This window comes from Pinus tabuliformis, chromosome 3_2, assembly GCF_031772625.1.
Source record: "Pinus tabuliformis cultivar Carrire ecotype Pingquan chromosome 3_2, CPIR1, whole genome shotgun sequence".
Classification (NCBI taxonomy): Eukaryota; Viridiplantae; Streptophyta; class Pinopsida; order Pinales; family Pinaceae; genus Pinus; species Pinus tabuliformis.
This window is the reverse complement of record NC_142302.1, coordinates 610,022,806-610,038,599: the sequence shown is the minus strand read 5'-3', so window position 1 is coordinate 610,038,599 and position 15,794 is coordinate 610,022,806. Positions and strand designations below refer to the sequence as shown.

The 15,794-nt window shown below is 36.3% G+C and overlaps 1 pseudogene; it reads right to left on the bottom strand.

Moving 5' to 3' along the window:
- The window catches only part of LOC149182095 (uncharacterized), a 62,696-nt pseudogene that overhangs the window by 33,242 nt on the left and 13,660 nt on the right, over positions 1 to 15,794 (bottom strand).

Genomic DNA, 15,794 nt, shown 5'->3' with positions numbered 1-15,794 from the left:
GCCAGACCAGCAACATACTTGTGCATGGTATCTACACTGATTAACAAGTCCAGGCTGGTGGTTATGTGCATCAAATCTTCAAAGTACGAGTTAAGATCTAGTCAGACCTGTGCCTTTGTCTTCTCTTGGGTGAGTGTCCCAATAGATGGGATTGCATGTGCGCACACAATTACATCCATACTCTTGAATACACATGCATGGGAAGCCTTTAGACTAGTGATGAGATGCGGGAGATCTTCATAGTTCTGGATCTGACTACAGATGTGTGCCTTCATCTTGACCGCTCTGGGTTTCATCATCTTGGGCAAGTGTAACAGGGCTCCCTTGTATCTCATCATCCATGTTTGCATGTAATCTAGAACCCTATGCACGTTCGACAAGATACATGCTCTCCCAGCACATCACTGGTGCCAAACTTTGAGATGGATGACTGCCTTATGCATGGTACCAAACTTGGAATACAACACTCGCATGATTGTGTGAAGGGACAATACTTCATCCTGTATTGCCTTCTTCAATTCTTCTCGGGAGGATGTTGTAACCAATTCTCCTCCCTGCTTGGTCGTCTATAGCTTGTTAGCCATTCACTCGTTCACAGCTATCAAGAAGTGAACACTCGAGCTAATGGCTTCAGCATATGCTCTGGTAGCATCGGCCAATGATGTTGGATGTTTGCGCACGTCAAACATGATCACTCGTTCCTCAAACTATATAGGAGATGTATGTTACTCTGGAGTTGACACTCTACGAGATTGCACAACTCTATGTTGAGACTCGTTGAATGAGATGTTGTGCATCTCTCCTTTCGGCTAATCTCCAAGGATCTCAATGTCTCCTTGGTCGCTTGGGACTTTCTCCTCTTCTGGATACGGTGAAGCTGGTGGGTTGACCTCTTGATGGTGAGGCATGAGGTCAATATCTCGATCTAACTCCTATTGCTCCATATACATATCCATTTGTTCAAGTGCTTGCTCTATCTCTTGAGTGAAGTCCTACTCCTGCGATGGTTCACCTTGTCTGCCTTATGCCAAGCCTTTTGATGAGTTTACTATATGTACAGGCGTAGTTTCATCTATTTGTACAAGATTTTCCCCCTATTGCACCTATTCCTATTGTGCTTCCTTCTCCTGTCTGCACAGATCCTATTCCTTCCAGAGTTTCTCCTTCAACTCATGCAACTCCTTCTCTATTGCCTCCATTCTCCATTTCTCTCCCTTCCTTTGCACATTTCTCTTGGCATTTTTTTTGGCTCTTTGCCTCTATTGTTAAAGCTTCTTTCAGCACAAGTGGGTCTTCTCGGAACTTACAACTTTTCTCTTCCTCCATGTTGTTGACAATATTCCTCTTTCCCTTGTTGCGCACTAGTATGTTTTCCTCTGCTTCTAGTGCTCTCTAGGATGTTTCTTCACGCTGCTTCACAACCCATTCCACAGCAAGGCCGACTGGTTCATTGGGTTTGGAGAAATTGTAACGATATCTCCATGGGTCTTCCTCCACCCAATGAAATAACCTGTGGATCCATTTAAACTGTACTCTTGTGCAGTGGTCTTTCACAAGACAATGCGGTTCATATAGATTGTAACTTCGAGCATTGAATGGGTATTTCTTCATCTCCTCTGCTTTGATATCCACATGCTTGAAACTCCATATCTTGTATAACCCGATCCACAACAAAAGAGCAGGCCAAGGTGCCCTCTTATTCCAATGAAGCATAGCTGATAATCCTACCAAGATGCGATATGCTACTTCCTGCATGACAAGTTTGTCCAAGGAAAACTTCGGTAGAATACGCGAAAGCTTCTCCGTGTTGTACATCCATATGAAGGTGTCGGACAGTGAGGCATACTAATTAGCTATGTTGATCAGTTGCTCCATTGTTGCCTTCGACATGCAGGGTGGATCCTATTCAAATATCATCTTGTAAAATGGGGTGACGAAATGTTCGGACAGCTGTGTGATAACTCCTCTAAAGCTGCATTTAGACAACATCTTACAATAAGTGTTCACAGAGGTCTTCGTCAGTGTCCATGCCCAGTTCAAGCCCGGGAACTCCTGACGGTCACAGATTGCATCCAAGATGTAAGCAGACATGTAGATTTCTCCTTGCATACCTTTGGGCGGTTGCTGAGCCCCTGTTACCTATTCATTCAGCTGGTGAGCCAACATATCGAACCAGTTGCATGCTTTGCCTTCTCTGGCCAATTGGTCCAACGCAATCACCCAACTCTATGGGAAGGTTTCTGTGCTTTCTTAGCCATACAAATGACATGCAAAGATGACCAAGTATTGATATGCCTTCTGCAGTATCTTTGTCTTGTAGACCTGGTTGGGTGTCATCCTGAATTTAGCCGGCTCCTTCACCCAGTTCTTCAAGATATCTCTGGAGTTGGCATTGTTGTTGGGTATGCTGAAGGGTGTCTCCATGGTGATCACGGGCTTCGACATATGATACATCTCATCATAATTTTGAGCCCTGAAGGTATCAATCTCCATCCCGCTGACACTGCTCAATGTCATCGTCTTGGGATTAGTGTGTGAGATGATCCAATGTATCATGTCTGTGCATGGGAGCGCAGGATACCTGCATGAAATCTGGTACAAGCCGGACTTGTGGATGTTCACATAGACTTGGAGGTCTTCGAGGTCCTCCCAAAATGTGCCTACAAATGCATCATTGACCTCTTCTCATTTCATCTTGATGTCCTTATCTACAATCAGCTTGGTGTCTTCATAGATCGGAAGACTTGTAGACACTCGGTCAACTGTTGCTCCAGTTGCACTTTTTTTAGTGTCCTTTCAGCCTTCCCTCTTGGAGGCCATTGATCTTAGACTGCTAAGAGGTGGAAGAACACCTGCTATATTTGGAGACAAAGCAACATGCATGGCAATAAATTTCTCAGCTAAAACAAAGAAAACTTGAGGAACGACATGTACATACTTGGGGATTGACTAGCAAGGATTGCGCAATTTTTCCTGGGAAGCTGGGAGATTGGTTGCCAAAACTACACGAAAGGTAGTTTGGGTTGTCTGGGAGGCTGGATGGTTGCTAGAATTTTCCAATGCAAAATATATTCTAGCTTGCTGGCTACTGGAACTGCATAATGCGCAATTTCAACTGGCAATGGTTACAGGCACAGTGACTACATTTCACAATTTTCTAGCCCAACAGTCACTGTCCCTTAGAATTTCACAATGCAATACTTGAGGATATTCACTGGACAGAAATGCGCATTATCTAAGGGGAAGATAGGGCCTTCCCTCTCAGGATTGCCCAGTGTTATCTGGGTGAGGCAGAGTCCAGGCCAAGTCTTCCCAAACCCGTTGACGGGAAAATGAAAGCAAATATGAATTTATATGAATGGAGATTCTAAGTGAAAGTAGGAGTGAATGATTGTGCATGCAAGCAATGAATGAAAGATTCAGAAAATGGAACAACATGCATGTGGGTGAAGCGAGTCACTGAATCGGCGAGTGTTCGTGCAAAACAACTTCATGCATGCGATAGCAATGAGATGCTAACAAAAAATGAAATGTTGCTAGTACAAGCTATTATGCATGTAATGATAGCAAGCGTTCATAGAAATCAAGCAAACAACACTCACACAAGCAAAAACAAAAAAAGCAACAGAAATGCTACAAAAGACAAGCTAAGAGGACTTACCCATGAATAGTTGAGCTAGATTTATCGAAGACTCCTGGACATGTTGTGGGATGTCAGAGCTCCAATATCGATGTGAATAAGTGAGATCTAAAGCTTCGAATAAATAATTTTGAGGCTCATGATGCGCATGCCACAAATCTAGGAAAAAACGACACTTGGAGGAAATATTATAAAAGGATATCTGCATGTAACGTCTAGCTGCTAAAAATAACTCCCTAAAATCTAGGGATTCTTTTTGCATGTTGCTTTTTATATTCCAAGAAAAATCATCCCATGCATGCAAGTCAAGTTTTCCTAGTCCTGGGTGGAACCATTCAACTCAATGGCACATGCAACAGCCTGTTCAATTGAGGGGAAAATTTGCGCATTTCTGAGAGGGACTTGGGCTGACTACCCAGAAGGATTACGCAATTTATGGGTTGAGCAGCTGACTATTGCCTAGAATTTCGTGATTTCTTGGCTGAGTGGCCCTGCTAGGAAGAATTGTGCAATTTTTTCGGTGAAGGGTGACGGGGAGATTTGCACAATTCTAGAGCCCAGCAGGCTACCAGACAGAATTGCACAATTTCTAGAGGGAAGGCAGGTTCCCTCCATAATTGTGCAATTTCTTTAGGGAGTTTTTCAGCCTATAGTTGGATCAAGTCTAAAGAAACAACCTGTGAGGGGGATGCAATAAGCCATTATGCACAGGTTGGCAATCAGCTATAAAATCACTAAAGCTTGTGTACTTGACAAAGAAAGGCATGCTCCTATGGAAGGTTGGTAGGGAGGCTCCAAAATGAAGCTAAGGAAATATTTTGGAGGGTGGTTGTAGCCACTAAAACATATTTGTATGAGAGGATCAAAGGTAAATTAAATATTCATTAATATTGGAAAGATAAAAAGAAGAAAAATTGATATTAGATAGTGAATGGTTTCATACCACCTTTCAATAGTAGCATGCTCAAGATAAATCCAAAATGGAGTAACTATTGGAAAAAAGGAAGACCACCCATCATATGTTTGGAATGTAAATGAGATCACTTGTATAAGGAATTCCGTAACAAATATGATAAGCAGGAACCTTAAAAAACATTCAATAGGCTACACTAGTATAAGACGTGTACAAATATTCCAAGAATATTTGTGGCCCTCTAGATTGACAAGGAAAACATCAATCCCATATGATGGAGGTGGAAGAGTTAAATTGATTCAAAAAGAGTGGTTAGAACACATTAGATGAAAAGTAAACTTGAAATATCGTGTTTTGTTCCACTAGACACTAGTGCCAAGGGAAGGATCATTGAAATGGTCAGGAGTTGTGCCATAAATCTAAATGGAGTGGATAGTTTTACAAAATTGAATATCATTCCATTAGGATATTATGTTTCATAATTGAAATAGATCGGTTGGACAAGCATCATGCCATCCTATATTTTTCTAATACGACATTTATATGTCAAGATGAAGAAGGAAAGTAATTATGCAAGGAATTTCAAGACCCATTTCTAAAAGGGAGACGTTAGCCTTAGATTTGAAGAGATGTTTAGTGAAATTATGTCAATTATATATATACCATTTATAAGATCGGTAAAATTTCAAAGAGACGTGTCATGGAAATTTTCTAATGTTGCAAGAGTTTGAAGATGTATTTGGATAAATATCAAGTTTTCAACCAAAGAGGGATATAGATTCCCCTATTGATTTGATTGCCAAAACCACTCCAATATCAAAATCTCCTTACAAAATGAGCACACTAGAACTAAAGAAATTAGAAATGTGGTTAGAATAATTGTTGAAGAAAGGGTAGATACACTCAAGTGTTTCACCTAGGGGATAACCAATACTTTTTGTGGAAATAAAAAGGGAACATTAAGATTATATATTGATTTTATAAAACTAAACAAAAATATGGTGAAGAAAAAGGACCCTCCACCCAAAATTTATGATCTTTTTGACTAGACAAGAGGGGAAAATATATTTTCAGTGATAAAATTAAGAAGACATAAGTAAGATAAAATTTAGAGACTAAGAAAAAAAACTATATTTATCTTCTTCATGAATGGTATATTCAGGAGAAAAAAAAAAAAAAAAAAAATCCATAAATTCATTGTTGTATTCATGAAACATGCTAATTTAGTATGAGTTATAGGAAGATCATGAACAAGAACTAAGATTTGTACTACAAGTATTAAGGGATAATTAGCTCTATTCCAAGATGTGTTAATGTTACTTTTACCAAGAGAATATCCATTATTTTGGGCATATCATTTCAAAATAAAGCATAGAAGTAGATCAAAAAAGATTAAAGCCATTAAAGGATGGCTAAAATCAAAGAATATTTCAAAAATTAGAACTTTTTTGGGATTATATAGATACTACAAGAGGTTTATAATATTCTTTTCATGAATTTCTTATCCCATCACTTCTATACAAAAGATGGGAATTGATTTTGAATGGGAAATAAAATGCAAAGGGATTTACAGTTATCAAATAATCTACTTACAACTTCATCAATATTAAATATTTTTTATTCAGATGAAGATTTTGTGGTATATAGAGATTCATGCAAAAAAGGACTTGGTGAATACTTACTTGGAATGGATATGTCACTGGTTATGAATCAATGAAATTGAAAGAACATGCAAAAAATTATATCACAAATTATTTGGAACTTGTTTTGAGAGTACATTTACGTAATGGGAAAGACATTTGAATTGAGGAGACACCATAGTGGTCTAATATATCTATTTGAGCCACCAACGTTAAATATTGGAAAAACAATATGGTTGGAATTTGTGAGTGAATATGTATTTGATATTAGCTACATCAAAGTGAAAGAGAACAAATATGTTGATGCATACAATAGAAGGGTACATATAATGCATGCTAAATCCATTAGTGTGAATAATTCACACTACAAGAAAAAATACATTGGTTAGGGTCGAAAAATGTCACCAGAAGCTCATTAGTGATGGTCAAAAGAGTCTTCGTCACCAGAAACTGAACAACGCCAAAGGTGGCTTCGCCAAAAGTATAGGTGTTGTGGTGACATTCAAGGTCTGTCAACCAATAATGATTTAGAACGATGGATAGTGGCCATCACCATTTCATATGAAAAATGGTGATGGACCTTAGCCTCCATCACCAAAAAATTAAATGTCACCAAAAGTGGCATCACCAAAAGTATAGGTGTTGTGGTGACATTCAAGGTTCGTCATGAATAATGATTATAATGATGGATAATGACCATCACCATTTCATATGAACAACAAGGATTTATTGTGATGGACATTTCATCATCATCACTATGATGCATATATATGGTGTCATTCATTGACCATGACCATTTCATATTTTGGTGAGGGTCGAAAAACATCACCATAAACTCATTTGTGATGGTCAAAAGAGCATCTGTCACAAAAAATTGATCGTCGCCAATCCATATGAATATCAGGGCACGATGGAATCGAACCACCAACTTCCTACTTGTAACGCAGTCGCTCTTCCATTGAGCTAGCACCCTTTAAAGAATTAGACTTTAAAAAACTAGATCTTGAAACTTTATAAATTGTAAATTTTACAATCAATAAATTATAAAACTTTGTCTTGGCAAATATTTTACTAAACAAGTAAATTAACATTGAGTTTGCAAGTCCCTACCTAATGGTTATGAAAGTTATGAAAAGTGGGTGGAGGGAAAAATAGTTGCATATAAGATACTCAATATATTCAGTTAAATACTCAGTTATAAGTGATATTTGAAGACATTTATAACGTATAAATGACCTATAATTATCAAACCTAAAATCTACAATTACACCAAAGATTTATTTCTCACATTGTGAATCATGTATAGTATGTTGTGACAGCATAAAAATATGCCTCAAAGACTAATTTTCATGCCAAAAGTTAAAAAATGAGTATATATGATGCAATTATGAATAATGAGCTACATGCTTGAATCCTACTGGCTATGGGGCCTAGAAAACTAATTGGGAATGCTTCTTGTTATTAATTAATTCAAGATGTCAAAATACAACGATCAATAACAATGATCCTAAAATGTAACCATTAAACAGATGTTAAAATTGTAAGCACAAGTTTGGCTAATATTTGTTACACCAACAAAATATCCAAGAGGCATTCAAACACTTCCAAATCCACACCAAACACGAGTATCCAAAGATGAAATCGCATGGATACAAGGAAATCACTCTCTACCTCTCAATGATAACTATGTCCTCCCACAAGTACTTCAACTAGAAACGAGGTGTGAAGACAAGAACCTCAAAGCTAAAAGAACTACACAATACAAAAATATACTTCATCCCCCCTTTACCTTTACATAATAGATCTAGGGGAATAACAAAAAGATCCATAGAGAATAAGATTAGAGAGGGGGAAATAATGATGATAAGAAAAAAATAACCAGCAATGAAATCCACCAATTTTAACATGTGTCCACATGTACTCAAATATTAGAGGAACCAAAAGAACCCATCATGATTGATTATGCACTTGATAAAATGGCATTTACTTCTTTAGAAAAAGGAAGAAAATCCTAGCCTCTTTTCTATTATCCTATGGAATAAATCCTTTATGTATGGAATTTGGGTTTTGTGCTACACTTTATGCTTACTCTCCAACATTAAAATAAGAGTTCCCAAATTTGTTTCTAAATATGTCTGATTTGTTTGAGTTTGGGCCAAACCTAGTCAAATATTGTCAAGTTCAGTCAAGATGCAATGAGCTTAACTATGTTTTCCTAAGCTATTCAACAAACTTGACCCAAGATTTGAAAAGGAAGTTTGATAGAGATGACTGCTCTGACATATTTTGACAAATTTCCCCTTTATGTATGTCTCAAAAAGAGAATCTGGAGTAGCCTACTCTTACCACAATGTGACTAGATAAGCGAGACAAATCTGAACCAATAGTATCAACTAAGAGATTGCGAGTGAGGGGAAGTTATTTTGCCAGAAGATACTTTCATATGACTCCAACCATTATTTTTTTTTTTGTTGCATCGATAACTATAAACACAATTTTTTCATCAAAGAGGCTTGAACACTGATACAAGAAATTTCATCACCTCACTTTTGCTGACTAGGAAAACCACTATTTCAGAATTTATTTTAATTGTGGAGTTTTATGACAATTTTCTATTAGGGAATCCAAATCAATATTCTTTTCTAGACTTTTCCCATCTTGGGTCCATGTCTTGTGATTGTGCTCTTCATCGAGAAATAAAATTTTGAAAACTCATCTCTTTGAATCAAAAACTTGTACCATAATATAAATAGGCAACTTGTGTCTTCCAATCCAGAGATTACCTTAATTGAAGATCCCTTTCCACATTTTGACCCAGATGTGAAGTTGTACATGTTAAATTTGGATAGAAGTATCTTTACCAATTAAGGTAGCAATGGCCCAAACTTGATATGAAAAATAAATACAATGTGATGAATCATCACATTGTATGTTGGTTACAAACACAATAATCATGAATTCCATGCATGTAGCCATTAGTTGTAAAAGAGAATATGGATGGCTAGTTAGGGTTATACAACATATCTGACTTGTAAAATGCATTTTAAACACAATAAACACCTCTTTAATATGTACTTCGTAATCCATAATCATATTTTGCTTGATTTAAATGGTTAAGGAGCACTTCAAGAGATATACTAACTTGCAATATCACATTGATTTTAAACAACAAACATTATTGATTATTGACTATTAATATCTTAAAAATCCAATGTACCATGTCAAGTACTTTAAGGTATTTGTCAAAAGTATCTACTTTGAAAATTACTAAATTGAATAGTCAAAACAACATGGCCTTTAATAGAATAGCTCCTTGACAAATGCATATATTAATGTGTAAAAAGAGTTCTCAAAGCCTACTTCAATTTAGAAAGTTACATCCTTGAGTATAGATCAAATAACTTCTCATCACCCTTGGCATGATGCACTCTTTCAGAAATCAAATTCCAAATAGTTCATGGGTACAATGCTTCTCCTCATTAGCTTATTCACTATTTCAGAGAAATTACCAGCCTCAGGTGTAGAAAAGCTATCTTCTTAAGAGTAACTACAAACATGAATAACTATGGACCAAATTTCCATTTAATGTTAAGGACCCGTAATGAAGATTTCATCTATGAGACCAAGGAAACATCCCAATAAAAAATGACCTATTAAGGTTGCACTAGTAACTCATATCTTTTCACTATTTATTATCGTATATATTAAAGTTCCAGTAATAAACCAGAGTGAAAGTTTTCTTTGTAACCCATTACCCACTTATTTGTTCTGAATCGTAATAAGCGCATTAGCCCCATTACCACCTCTAGTTATATGCCAACATATTAGATTTCCTTCATGTTTTCTTATGGATTCATGTCCATTTAAATATCTTTTCCTTATTGTGGAAAAAAATAACTTTTGCACTAATACTAATGACACTCATGCAGATAGTGTAATGTGGTGCACATTTGTTTCATTTTCTCAACACGAATAACTTATGGATTCCATGATACCTTAAGCTTTGGTTGTATCCACATTTTTTTGCAAAATATTCATTGTATTTTAAATAAGAGTTGTGATATCATATAGAACATTCCTATCTAGCTAATTAACTCTAAACAAAATTTATGATATATAGCTGGCTAGGATTTATGATTGATTTTGGGTTGTGCATACTTGAAATCGCATGTTCCAAATGCCCCAGAATTTCTTAAGAAATATTCTAAATAATTGGCATGTCATCAATTCGAGCATCTACATAACATGTTAGTAATGGCCCTAATCTAAAAATAAATTAGGATCACTAATGTTATATCTTAATATTTAGGAACAAAACAATGTAGTTACTATTAACCTAGTTAGTGTTATTCAATGGTATGGTTTAAGCTTGTTGTTATTTGTGCTACACATGGGTACACTTGCTATCAAAAATTTCAAGATCCGACAAAACTGACACATTACCAAATATTTTATTGCTCTAAAATACCATCCATTTCCAACCCAATTGTGCAACAAGAACATCTCAAACTATGCAACAATGAATACAATAAGTGCTGCAATATCTAGTCAATATTATGAAATAATAAGTTATATCTACTTACATGGGAACATCAATGTATAAGTCCATAAAACCTCAAATTTCCCTTGATGCCTTTTGTCACTATTAGTGTGAAAAATCCATTGAAAACAAAGCAATTGCTGAAGAGAGATATTTGTAAGAATACCTTTTTCTCTGCTTCTTTTGCATCCTTTTGTTTTGACTTCAAAGTGTTCTGCTCATCCCGACTTACCTGATTTACAAAATTCATTTCCAAAACTAGCACTCGGGACTTTTGTTGAACTGACTATTCAGTATTCAGTCCATCACTTCGAGGTGCTTGAAATTGCCTTGAAATATTTCCAGGAACATCACCATGCATACCAGTCCGAGAAACCATGATTGCATTGTAAGCCTATGTTAAGTTAAAGTATCATACCCAAGTTCACTTTTAACAGATCACAACCAACCACAAAACTTTAACCAAACAAGCAGATATTCTTCAATTGAATGGTACAACCAAAAAAGATCCGATAAACAAATACCATATTTGAAGAAATCAAAATATAATTGCATCTATTTAGAAAAATAATTGATGCACAAACTTGTATTTACAAGACTTGAATACAATATTAAATGAAAAATACTTGGGTTTTGCTACCAGGTCATTCCATTAAACACAACTGAACGTTGTGTAGTAGTTTTCACTTCATCTTCAAACTTTAGTGCTTCATATCTAAATACTAGGAGGAAGCACTGGAGGAAGGGGACGACATTCTCTATATCATTCCATAAAATAGAGTACAATGTAAAACTCCCTTAAAGAAAGCATATTGTCTGCATCCTGGTCAGACAAATCCCAAACCTACTTTAAAACCTCTACATGATGCACCCAAAAGAACACCAACAATTAAAGTTAGGATAGTGTGATAGAAATGTCAGGCATTCATTTCCTTCAACGTCACCATTAAAGGAAGATCTTCTTTATAGATATGTCAATGATAACATGGATTTCAATCCTCAAATGATGGAACCAGAATATCTAATGGCTAGTTGTTATGTTTTCATTATTAATTGAAACAACATAAAACACATAATGAAATGAGCATTAATAAATTCAAAGGAAGACTAATTTATTATTTCATACAAAATTGAGAACCTTTAGAAAATTTTCATGTGTCCACTGACATGTCTTTATCGGCCTTCATAAATGTTACATTAAATTCCAATTTTAAGAAGCCAACAACCATGAAGATATCGAGTAAAATCACATAATGACTTAATTAATCCAGCACTTCAGTAAAATGACATAGAAATAATCATCAAATGTATATTCTCATTTGTCTCTTCAGTACATGTTAGAAGCTTCTCTTCAATACCTCTTGGAACCTTCTAGCTCAGGAAAATATCACGAGCTTGTCCAATGGTGATTTTACCATCCCTGTCGGTGTCCACCTCAAAGAAAACCTTGGTATACTTTTGAGCATCAAACTACATCATCCTTGGGAGGGATAGTTGGGTGTTTCCTCCCAGGCTTGAAGTTTCTTCACCAACTCCAATAGATAAAGGCACAATTGATGTGTTGTATGATTTATCTAGCTGATTGTTCTTATCCAGATCTGGAGCAAGTACAGTACATAGAATATGAAACATTGTTGATTGAATACATAAACTGGGAATTTACAATTTTTTAGATTGAGAGGGGTTACAGAAAAAGCATCTCCACCGAAAATTGAAAACGAAGAAAAACCATTTCCATTAGTAGACATGCCTTTAACATCACTTAGTCCTGCTGATAAGATGGATTTGATGTTATCTTGCAAGGGTTTTGATGGTACTGATGGAATTAACCCTTCTTGAAATGTTGAACTTTCTTTCCTGAGACCATCTTACTTGAGTGACAAGGGAGTATTTCCCCTAAATTTAACACCCTGCACAGCAGAAACATTGCTAATAGGTCCAACAGAAGTTGGTTCAGCAATCCTTAAACCTAGCCACTCTACCAAACTACTAGAAATCTGTGGCCACTGACCTATTGTACCAACTCCAGGAATTCCCATGGAATCTCCCTGAAAAGGGGTTGGTGTTGGAATAGTCAGTGGATACATAGGTTGTAAGAACTAATTATTTCCTGGAAGCACATACTATTGAGAAGTTCCCACACTTGGTTGTATCATGGCACCTCTAATGCTTGTTGAGAGAAGAATGAGAAGTGGTGTAGCTACAATGGGTGGTGAAATTTGAGGTGCGGGAATTTGAGAGGTTGTTGGTCCAAAAAAAGTTTCCCTCACAATATCTTGTGTCAACTCACAACCACTCTACTACTATTAATAGCTTTAAAGCATTGTAAAATTGTACCCTTCCAAAGAAGCCCACGCCATTTTGATCAGCATGCATCCATATCTGTAGAGTGCATAGACATAATGATTAGATAATGAAAAAGGAAGAGAGATCATCCAACTTTAGATCCATCAATGCACGTTTCTAGCACAATTGTGACAGTCAACGCATCTTGCTCTTTTTGAAGATCATATTCTGTAAGATCTTAAGCTAAAGTCCCAAAATCACACCAATTTAATTATGCACAGTCGAAGAATCCTTTAATGAAGAGAATTTAAACCCCATAAACAAAATGAATCGTCAAATTGAGCATCAAGTGTTTCATTAGTTCTTACAATAGTTTTTCTATTGTGCACGTGTAGATATCGAAGTCTATTGAGTCAGTAATGGGCTACGTACCATTGTAATTTACAGTCTAAAGCTATAATTGATTGAATCATATGATATATCTAGCTGAAATATCTAAGAGATGTCATCATGTTCAGAAATATCACTCAAGGGGACAAGAATAAAGAACATCATGGTCTAAGCACTTTTCAAATCCTTCAAATTAGAATGAAACTCTGTTCTTGTGTGGTATGCTACCAAACTACTATAAGGGTTCAACCTATCTTTAATATAAATTTCATTTCCAATAAAGTAATTATGTAGCTAGTGCATTTGAATCTAAATTCGTGAAAAAAAAACACAAAGGAATCAGAATCTGGAAATCAAAATAGTCAATCAAAGAGGAAGGGCCAAGCCAAGAAGAACCCACTATTTAAGATACAGGAATAAGGCCTTGTTAAAGCTAGCTTGAAAAGCCCATTGAAGGGGATCTTCCTGACTCTCTAGTGTCACTATTCCAAGTCTTTGGCCAGTCCAATAAGGTTTCTCTCCCTTATGGCAAGATTATGTCCATGGTCTATCTGCCAAGGGGAGGAAGGTCTTTCTGTTCAATAAGGTATATTCCTCTGGTGGAGCTCCTTACCTTAGTATTAGATCTATATCTGGTAAAGTAAGGCAATAATGGCTCTCCCAATGGTTGAGGAATTATGAATATTTGATTTGTGAAAGTAGGCACTTTCTATCTACTATAAGACTCACTGAAAGAATCGAACATACTAGTTTTGGACTTTTAGACCTCCTCGAGCCTCACTTTGTTACTAAAATCTCATTTCTATCACATTTTCCCTCTAAATAACTATGGGGTCGTAGTGTGTAAAGCCCAATCATGGTTTCAAAAAATAGTGTTAAATGCTATTTATTTTATTTAAGTTTCCCTTGAACTAGAGATAATAATTTGGTTGATCTTGCTTTGCAGGTCCTTTAGTAGTTCCTTTAGTTGTTGCTGCAATACGAATTTTTACCATAAGCCTCTAATTTTGTCATCTTGTCATCTGCTAGTTGCACCTACTTGAGTCAGGCTCAACCAATTAGTCAATCTGGCGCATGCATATCCCTACTTATTCTCCACACGCCTCCGCAATGATCTCTCTATCCCTGAAATGCCATCGAAAGGGTTTGGGTATGGTAAGGGTTGCTAGATAGTTTTTTGAACCTATATATTTACATCTATTTTCACCTGGCCTTACCCTACTCTCATCTCTATGTATTCTCAAATTAAACCAACTACACAATCAGAAACGTTTTTCTTGTGTGGTATCTCAAAATACTTTTCAAACATAAAATTACAACATACTGTCACAAGGAGACTACTCATGGTTTAACAGATCGGACTTGGCATCTTACATTAACAATTTCCTTTTACATGTTGCCAATTTGCTACCCAAGCCTTGGAACCATGGCTAAAGGGGTGTACTACATGACTCGGGGTTTGCACTGCTAGTCAACTTAATTATAACTAATTATGAGAACAAGATAGCATTGTTTATATACCATATTACTTAAATTAAAGATTAGCTTCATGTATGAGTTACAGTGCACTGATAGAAACAGAGATAGTTTCCAACAAAAAGTAGCCAAAAAAGCAGCAAAAGTCAAAGGAGATGCTTATTTCACTTCTTCGGTGCTTGTCTTTGAAGACCTCCACCATCATCATCACTTCCACATTCATCCTCTTATGCCTCAAGAGCTGCAGGTACCACTCTGCCCCTATTTCTTGAAATCTTTCTGATAGGAGGCTCTGTAGCCTTCTCATAACAAGGAATCATAAGTGGACTGGTTCTGTGAGGCATCAACTGCTCACCACTTTCAACAACTTCCATCATCAACTTCCAGTCTTTAAAATCAAACCGAAAAACAAATTGTCAATAAGCAACTTCTCCAAATGCCATATATGTAGCTCTAGGAGCATTTTTGGGGACAACAAAATGTCTTCCATTTTCATCGACATTTATTTCAAATCTACCATCCTTTACTAGAAATGATAATGCAAATATGTTTTCTACTATCTAGGAAAATTATATTCTATTTAGAACTAAATTCTCTAATCTAGCTTGCTTTTGTTTTCGCAAACTGTTAAACATGCTTTCCAAATTCCTGTTTGTTTCTGATTTTTCATCTTTTGGGGACTCTTTCACTACTTCAGTTCAAGTGCTTTCTGTCAGCTTAGTCTCTTTTCTCTATACTATAGCTTTCCTTTGCTTGGGTTCATTATACATTGGTCCAAGCATAGTTCAAATTCTTGTCACGTCCTGGAAAACAGAAGCAGCTAAAAGCCCAATATTTCTCCATGATATTTGGGTTTGATCATCATTTCCCTCCAAAGACCTACTTCCATATGCCTGGTCACTATAGTTT